We start from the raw sequence: 10,390 nt of genomic DNA on the forward strand, positions 1-10,390 counted from the left end.
TGTTATTAGCAACTGAAAAGTCAAATTAAAATAACTCCCAGAGATTAAGGTGTATCAGGTCAGAGTAAATACTGATTCTTGCACTGTGTTTTCTTTGTTAGTTTCTGACTCAGGCACATGAGAGCTTTTCAATTAAAGATGTTGAATTTTCTCTGTGTTTCATAGCGAGTAATGATGTATGCCAGTGGTACTAGTGAGGAAAGAAATTGAAAAACCTTTCAGAGTCTAATCCAGAAAGTATTTACTATCTCTATAATGACTAATTTGAATTATCAGCTTGATTGGATTAAGAGAAACTGACTATTTAAGAGGCTTCTGGGTGTGTCAGTGAGGCATGTCTGAGAATGATTGACACATGCGCAAGCCCATGGGCAGCACCATCCAATAGGTTGGAGGATTAGATGGAGTGAAAGTTGGAAGAACAAGGAAGGAGCAGCAGATGCAAATTCAATTCTTCATGACTGAGTTCTTGCTTGCTTCTGCATTGCATGAGCATATCAGACTTTTCATCCTTCAGTCTTCTAAAATGGACCCTAAAATGATTTTCTGGGGAGTTTCAAGAATTATTTTGTTTCAAACTGGAGTGGCATCATTGGTTCTTCTTGTTCTGAGGCTTCAGCATCTTGGACTGCACAGCAACTGGTTCCTGCAGCTCTCTAGCATGCAGATGGCCATTGTGGATTATCCAGTTTCTGGATGTGTAAGTCAGTATGGTAAATCCCTTTTTTATAATCATACCTCCTATTGGTTCTGTTCATCTAGAGAGCACTGACTAATTCAAAGATGACAAAAATTGCTAGGGTAGCCAGATGGCACTGGTTGCAATTAGCACACATTTGGTAACTACACAGTTTAGCTAAATATGTGTTCAGTGGACTTCTAGTCATGTAACTTCTGAGTCCCAGTTTCTACATTCTTTTAAATGCAGATAAAACTTCCTTGCAGTGGTTTTAGGAGGATAAAATAAAATCCAAGCCATATAAAGAGTAAAAATCATACATTCAAGATATTGGAATAATGAATTACACATAAGCAATGCCTTGACCCTACCACTCAAGAATAATATTTCTATCAATAGTTGCAATGGGTAGTTTTGTATCCATTTAACATGGGTTTTCAGAAAATAATTTTGGGGTAGTTCTTTTTAGTTACATATAACCTTAAGATGCATTTTAACATAACTATAAAAGCATGGAACATAATTTGCTCTAATTCAGTCCCCAGTATTTCTCCTTTTCCTCCCTTCCTCCCTCTTCCTATTCTCGTCCCTCTACTTATTTTGCTATTTATTTAGAGTTGTTTTAAAAATAGTGTCTTGCAATTATCAAGTGGATTGTATTTCCTATATGTACCACAGGAAAGTTAGGATGGACTTATTGCACTGCTCTTCCCTTAATCTCTCTCTTCCCTCCCCTTCAATCTTTCTTCTACTTCACTGACCTCTCCAATTTTTTTTGAAATCCCTCACCTTTGTCTTTTTCTTTTCCCTTCTTTTGTACTAGCTTCCACATATCAGAGAAAACATGTCACCTTTTCCTTCCTGGATCTGACTTGTTTCACTAGGCATGATGGTCTCCAGTTCCTTCAAGGAAATGCCCTCATTTCATTCATGCTTATGGGCTGAATAATACTCCATTTTGTACATAAACCCTATTTCTTTTTACAGATTCCTCTGTTCCAGGTGCCTGAGTTGGTTTCATGCTTGGCTGTTGTGAATGTTCTGCTATGAACACTGATTTGTCCTGCATCCCCTATGGTATGCTGAATTTAGATCTTTTGCGTGTATACCAAGGAATGGAATAGCTAGGTCATATGCTGGTTTCATTTCAATTTGTTTCCTTTATAAAAATCAGTTTTATAGTTAGTTAGCTTATTGTGATAAATCATATTTGCATGGAATTTGATTTCAATTCATATCCCCTTTTTCCTTTCTTTCCTTGATCTCCTCTCCCGTTGTTCCCTCTACTAGACTTCTTTTCTGTTCACTAATATATTTGATTGGTTCTTTCCACCTGTGCATAAATGTGAAATTCCCCATTATATATTTATATATGCACGCAAATAATTTTTAACAATTCATTTTACATTTCCTCCTCTACCCAATCTCTTCACTTGGTCACTTGATTGCCTTCTTCTGCATTACTGATCTCCACTTTATCCACCTTTTTTTGTTATCTTGTCTTTGCATCTCCCTCCCTTTATTTTAACTCTAGCTCAGAATATAAGAGAAAACATTTGGACCTTTGAGTTTCCTGAATTTGGTTTACTTCATTATCATGGTGTTCATCCTTTCCATCCATTTGCTGGAAAATGTCTTCTCATTCTTTTATGATTGAGTAGAACTAAATTGTGTGTGTGTGTGTGTGTGTGTGTGTTGTGTGTTTATAATTTCTGAATCCATTCATTAAGATTACAAATCTTTACTGCTTTTCTGAAGTCATAAGCTCTAGCAGTCTTTCTGGTGGAATTTTTCTGAGGTCTTCTAAATACCAGATCTTATCCTCAACAAATGGTTTGACTTGTTTTCCTCGTTGTATACTTTTTAATTTTCTTGCCTGAAGACTCTGGCTAATGTTTTAAAGAACTGTACTGAATAGGAGTGGTGAGAGTAAACAGCCTGTCTTGGTCCTGACTTCAGAGAAAGTATTTGTAGTTTTTCTCCATTTTACAATGATGTTGACTTTAGGTTTTGTCAAAAAATGTTTTCATGTCTTTGAGGTAATTTCCTCTGATCCCTAGATTCTCCAGAGTTTTTTAACATAAATGGATGTTGGGTTTTATCAAAGACTTTTTCTGCATCTATTGAGATGATCAGGTGAGTTTTGTCCTTAATTCTGTTTAAGTGGTGAATTACATTTATTGATTTCCATTTGATGGAAAAAACTTGCATCCCTTGAAAGAAAATTTCCTTCCTGTTTGTTTTTGCATGTATCCTTGTGTGTGTAAATATCTTCTTTTGTTCCGGGACTTATGCCTTTTATATATGAATAGATGTCAAGTGGTGGAACCTAAGTTCCCTCTTTGATTCGTCCTCCTCCTGGGGAGCTTTTACTAATTTATTATGATTAGTATTTTCTACATATATTGGGAAATTTTGGGGGTAGATTTACATAAGCATGTAACATGATTTTGTTAAATTCATTCCATAATTTCTCCTCTTTCCATCATTTCTCCCTCTCAATTACCCCTCTTCAATTCCACTGATCACCTCTATATATTATGATATCCAATACATCTCATTGCGTTCTTTTTCTTGTTTTGCTCTAGCATCCACATCTGAGAGAAAGATTCAACCCTTGGTTTTCTGAGTCTGGCTTATTTCACTTAGCATGACGTTCTCTACCCATTAACTGGAAAATGTAATAATTCATTCTTATGACTGAGGAATATTCAAATTGTTTATATATACCACATTTCCATATATATTCATCATTGACAAGCACCTAGGTTGATCCCATAATGTAGTTATTGTGTTATATAAATATTGAAGTGACTATGTTGCTATAGTATACTGATTTTAATTGCATTGGATAAATAACAAGGAACGGATAACGTGTGTCATATGATGTTTTTGTCTTGATTTTCTGAAGAATCTAGAGAGTGCTTTCCGCATAGTTTTACTGATATTCAGTCCCATCAACACCTGTGCAAGTGCACCCTTTTTGCCACATTCTCACCAGCATTTATTATTGTTGTTTTCTCGATAATCGTTGCTGTGAATGGAGTGAGATGAAATCATAGTGCAGATTTGATTTGCATTTCCCTGATTGCTCCCAAAATGTTGAACATTTTTGCCATGTTTGTTGGCCATTTGAGTTTCTTCTTTTAGAAAACATACATTTAGTTCTTTTGCCCATTTATCAATTAGGTTATTATTTTGGATTTAGGTTTTAAGAGTTCTTTATATATTGTGGATATTAATCCCCCAGCAAAGCAGGTGGCATAGATCTCCTAGTCTCTATGCTCTCTCTTGTCACACTTTTGTTTCCTTTGCTGTACAGACAGAATTATTTGCTGTCCCACACATTATTTTTTGTTTTATTTCTTGCACATTAGAAGTCTTTTTTATGGAAGTCAGTGCCTATGTCCATATGTAGAATATTTGGGGCTCCAATTTTTTCCTAGCATTTGCAGAGTTTCTTGTCTAATTCCTACATCTTTGACCCAATTTTGATTGACTTTTGTTCAGGGTGAGATAGAAGGCCAGTTTCATTCTTCTACATGTGCATATCCAGTTTACCAAATACCATTTGTTAAAAGGACTGTCTTTTATCCAACATGTTTTTGATGCCTTTGTCTAATATTAGTTGACTGTATTATGTGGGTTTTTTTCTGTGTCTTCTAATCTATTCCATTGGTCTTCATGCCAGTTTTGGTGCCAGTACCATGCTGTTCTTGTTAGTGTAGTTCCATAGTATAAGTTAAGGTCAAGTTTTGTGATGCCACCAGTCTTGCTCTTCTTTCTCAAGATCACTTTTTCTGTTTGGGACTCTCATTTCTTCATATGAATTTTAAAACTCTTTTCATTATTCATTAAGTAACTCATAATATTTAGATGCAGTTTGAACTAAAGATATATAACACATTTGGTAATATGACTATTTTAACTTCTCTGTGCTCTTGCATTTTCTAGCTTACTGGAATGTTAATAATCCAAAGTTGCCTAGAAAACTCTATATGCATTATAATGCAGTTTTCTTCTATCTCTGTCCATGAACATGAATCTTACATAAAAGAAATTTGCCATTTCTATCTGCACCTATGATCTTAATTGTTACTATGTAAGAAGAAAATTCCTCATAATAGTAGCTATTGTAGGGGCTGCTCTGATGAAGTTATTGTATAATAAATTTTTTGAGAAGCAAATAATCAGAGCTAGTATATAACAGCACAATATGTTAGATGTAACTATGTATCTTCCCTTTGTTTATGTGTTTGGTGTATGTGCCATATGTATACACATGGTTATGATTTTGTGTATTTGCTGGCATATCTGAGGATATAATCAATAGCTTCTTGAATATATATACATTTTATTGGTGAATGAAGGAAACATCACTTTTTAGGCCTCTCCAAATGGGCCATCAGGAAATATTCAAGCCCTGAAACATCACTGGAAATGACAGCTTGTTTTCAGAAATTCTTTTGGAATATCAGATTGTCCTCAGAACTATGAGCCATAATTTGAAATCTTAGTGTTGGCTCTAATCTGTCTGTTAACAATATCGAAAAAAACAGTTTTAATAGGAGAAATTTCTTTACCATTAGCCTCCACTATGACCAACACTAACTCATTTCCCATAAAAAGACAAATCTTATCTCTTCAATTTAGTTATCATGGTTAAACAGTGTTTTTGTTTGTGTGTCTCTTTTTTTTTCTTACTTTCATAGAGAAGTCCCACATTTCCAACTTCAGATAAAGAATTAATCTCTAGGATATATAAAGAAGTCAAAAATTTAACATACGCACAGAAAAATAACCTAAACAATAAATAGGCTAAGTAACTGAACACACACTTCACAGAAGACATACAATTGATCAGAAAATATATGAAAAATGTTGAACATCTCTAGCAATTTGAGAAATGCTAATAAAAATTACTCTAAAATTTCATCTCCAATCACAGTGGCAATTATCAAGAATACAAGCCAACAATAAAGCTGGCAAGGATTTGGGGAAAAAGGTACACTCATACATTGATGGTAGGAATCCAAATTTGTGCAACCATTACAGAAAGCAGTATGGAGATTCCTCAGAAAACTTGAAATGGAACCACAATTTGACTTAGTTACCCCACTCCTCAGTTTATACCCAAAGAACTTAAAATCAACATACTGCAGTGTCACAGCCACATCAATGTTTACAGCAACTCAATTCACAATAGCTAAATTATGAAACCAACCTAGAGGCCTTCAACTGATGAATGGATAAAGAAAAAGAATATTACTAAGCTTTAAACAAGAATGGAATTCTGGCATTTGCTGGTAAATGGAAGGAATTAGAAGATATAATGCTAAGTGAAATAAGTCAAACCCAATAAAACAAAGGTCAAATGTTTTCTCTAATATGCAGAAGTTAATCCACAATAAGTGGAAGATAGGGAAGAATATAGTTATTTTATATTAGGTAGAGGGGAGTAAAGGGAGGAGGAGAAGTATGGGGGAAGGAATGATATAAGAGTGAAACAGACATTATTATCTCATGTACATTTATGATAGCATGACCGATGCGATCCTGCAATAAGTATAATCAGAAAAATGAGAGATTACACTCCATTTATATATGATCTATCAAAATGTACAAATGCATTCTACTGTCACATACAAGTAATTAGAACAGATAAAAATTTAAAAAAAGCTGATAAAGTCAATGTAAAGAACTTACAACATGGTAGAGAATTTAGATTTGTATAACATAGTCATGCTAAACAATTTCATCAAAGACTAAATAAATTAGGATCAGAAAGAAATTGGATGAAGATTAGAATTTCATATATATCATATGAATTTGTATAACATAAGGGCCAGGAAAAGAAACAAAGATAAAATTCATTCAAAGAAAATAGATTTTATAAAAGTAAAGTCCAATGAGGTATTAGAGTAATAATTACAGTATCTGAAGGAAATAGATCAACAACTTTGTAATAGAGTCAATTGAAAAACAAATGCATATTTCATGAAGAAGATAAGCACATTTTTTTTTCTTTAAATCTAATTTTATTCCTAAAGTTGAAATTAGCTAGCAGGTAGCACTAAAAATACACCTTCACTATACAAAACAGTGTAAACTGATTACACATTAATAAAGACTCTAGCACACACACTCCTAATGTCAGAAGCTAGATGCAGCCCTTGCTATAAAACGCTGTTCCTGAACAAAAATGGACATTTTTAATCTAAGGCCCTTACAGGTGACTAGAATGTCAGTTGTTCCCAATTATGTTTAAACGCAGAATAGCAATAATGTGGAAACTTACATTCATCAAACATTAGCATTTAAAATATACATAACTAATAAAGTGAACATTCAGAGGGGCCGCTGCTCAGCATGTTCCGCATCAACCACCGTAGACAGCTTACCTCACCCGAAAAGAAGTGGCGAACACAGGATGAAGGGGAAATACGAGAATGGGGTAAGTATCCACAATGCTGTGCATAGATAATGATCAAATTTTAACAGCCAACACTATTGTCAATAATTCAGTGTTCATCATTCTTATTTGAAACTGCATCCAAAATAATTAGCTTGACCATGAAATCCAAAAGACTAAGAAATGACTTACACAGTCTCTAATTGGATTATACCCAAGGGATTAAGATGATCACCAAATGCATTTCTACAGGAAAACAAGACACATTATTGTAGAAATTATGATTAAAGAAAAAGTAAATTTTCAAAATTATTACAAAATAGAAACATCAACAAAAATCATTAAATTGAAGAGGAAAATTGTAAAATATGTCTATTTCTTCATCTCCAATATCATAATTCCATTGACACAGAATGAAATGCCACATTACTATGTCAATATTTAAAATTTTACTCATTATAAGGTAATTTTTAAATATTTTTGTGAAACATTTGAAGTTCAATCACACTGCTAGACATTCCAGTATCATTTTTCTGACATATTCAAGAATCATTGAATTTTCTTTATGACTTAAATAATTGCAGTATGATTCAAATTTTGGAGAGTAACATATTTCTGAGTCCCTCATCCATTATTTATGCATGCACATTTAAACAGATTTATTAATGTCATCATTGATATACATAAAAATCTAAAAATAGAATGTATACAATTTTCTGAATCTATTTCAACTCCTTATTTTTCCCTCTATAACTAGGTAGAGGTATGATATTCATTTCAGATAACATCTAACTGACATTCAGTTACATTTAAGTAGTAATCATGGATAATATTCAAATTTATAATTTTTAATAACTTTTGAAATTCTACTTGAATATGCATCAGTCATATCATATGAAAATCACTAGTTCACAGTAAGAGCAAAAGAAACTGTCTGGGCAACATATATTGAAACTTTTACAGTTTATCATTTCTTTGCTGTGTATCACTTTTTAAGAATCTTTGTTTAAAAATAGGTCATTACCTTGCCAAAGTTTCTAAATTCTTAAGGATGTAGAATAGTATTGATGAAGATATTTATCTTTCTTCTTATTAACAAATGATAAAAGTTGTGATGATTATTTAAGTTATAATGATATAAATGTTAACTAAAACAAATAAAATACAGAAACACATTAAATATCAATGCTTACTATGTGGTTTTGATCTAGGAACATCCCCCTGAAAGCTCAAGTGTTGGCAATAGAGCAAAGTGTAAGGTGTGAAAACACCTTTCCATTTTTATTGCTGAGTTTTGGTTTCCTCATCTCTAAAATGGGGAAATGCATCTTTTGTAGGATTGTTGTGAGGAACAAGGTGGCTCTTAATAGTGTGCTAAGTGGGAAAGTGCTTAACAAGCTGGGCAGTGACACACCTGTACCCTGAGCTACCAGAGAGGTTCCAGTGGATGAGTCCATTTGAAGGATTATTAAACTGAATGGACAACTGTGTGCCAGGTGTTGGGGGTGAGAAGTGGCTGGAGCAAACAGGTCACTGGCCATGTGGTCATGGACTTTACCTCTTCCCAGTCTCCTCTGTTTTTCTGACTGCCACGAACTTAGTGACTCTCCTCCACAGAGCCATTCTGCCAAGGTTTTGATCCTCATCTCAGACTTACAACCACTGGAGTCAGCTAACCTTTACTCTGCCCACCGCTGGGAGGTTGCACATGAGACAGTCAGATGCTGCAGAAGGAGGCTGGAGGCGCAGTGGTGCTGTTGACCAGTCTGCTGCCCTGAGCTGAAGGCTGGGTCTGAGCTGTTGGATGCATCATACTGGGGACCCAGGGCCAAGTATCAGCCCAGTCATCCACTGCTGCCCAGGGAGTGCCCACAATGAGGGGGCTCTGGAATGGAAAGAGCTGCGGCAGCACAAGAGACTGGGGTGCACAGCAGCCTCCTATTGCCTGGCCTGACCTGCCTGATGGCCTAGGGAATGTCACCCAAGTCCAAGGGAACCCCTTCCTTGGCCTCTCCATTCAAGGATCCCCTGCAGCCTCCAAAACCAAGATGGAGATGATCCATATCATCGTGGAGGATCTAGAATGAGTCCTTGGGAGACCTGAAGGAAGTGAGATGCAGAAGAGTGAGGAGGGAGTTGTATGCCCTTGGTCCCCTGTGGTGGGGACCTCAGAGATTTTCTAACTCCAGTAAAACTACAGATAAATGCCTGCAGATGGACTTTCTTTGCTCAGATGCCTCCTGAGAATAGTTACTACACTTTCGTTTTTATAATCAGGAATAAAATCAACTTGTGTTTTAATGAATGGACCTGGGATGATGGGAGGGTAAATACTAGTGTGTATATCTGAGTGTGACATGTGGGAGGAAGGGTTCACTTGGGTGTGTTGGTAAATGAAGACATGGGAAACACATCAGGAGCATGCAAGTTTGTCTTCTGCTGACCTCTTGCTCCTGGGTTCTTGATACCTTGCCCACTGCCCAATCCCCAAGCTGCTCCTTGCCTGGCAGCCTGCCCAAGCCAGGACTGAAACACAGCGTGTTCTGGGCCCTGGGCCAGATCAGGGAGGACAGTGTGGGCATCCTTGGTGCTGGCTCTCCTCCGAGCCTCTGGAGGCCTAATGGAAGGAAGGAGACTTGGGCTGCTGGCAGATCCAGCTCTGGGGACATGGAGAGAAACTGGGAATGTCTCACTTTCACAGTTCCTGAAACAGCCCTTACTCATCTCAGAATAATCCTCCCAGTAACTCTGGGTATAGAGCCACCGTATCTGTCCTTCCTACCCTCCTTCCTTTCATCCTATCACCATTAGGCACTGAAACTGGGAAGATGGGCAGGCAGGTGGGCAGGGGTATAACCACTCTGAGGTCTTGCCACCTCCATGTTTATGGAGTTGTGACTGTTTTCCTTCTGCTGCTGTTTGTGACCACTGTTTTGGCATTTAGCCTTCCCCTTCCCTTCATTTTACCCTCTTGCTGCACACAGCCTTCTTTAATATAATGTGTGCTCATAGAAAAAGCATTCTTTAAAACAAAAGAGAAAGACAAAAAGGGAAGTGCAAAAGTGAAACAAATCACATTTCCTTGGATATACTCTTAAAATTTTCTATATATCTACAAACATACATACATTCTTAAATTTTTTTGTGTGTACAAATGGAACATACTGTGTACACTATTTAGAAACTAGTTTTTCTCCCTTAAATCACTTTGATATTTTTCTCTGTCAGCACATATGCAATTAGCATTTTTTTCTTACTACAGTACAGGGTTCAATTTAAGAGGACTAGAGGACTATAAT

Source organism: Sciurus vulgaris, assembly GCF_902686455.1.
Source record: "Sciurus vulgaris genome assembly, contig: HiC_scaffold_138_arrow_ctg1, whole genome shotgun sequence".
Taxonomy (NCBI): Eukaryota; Metazoa; Chordata; class Mammalia; order Rodentia; family Sciuridae; genus Sciurus; species Sciurus vulgaris.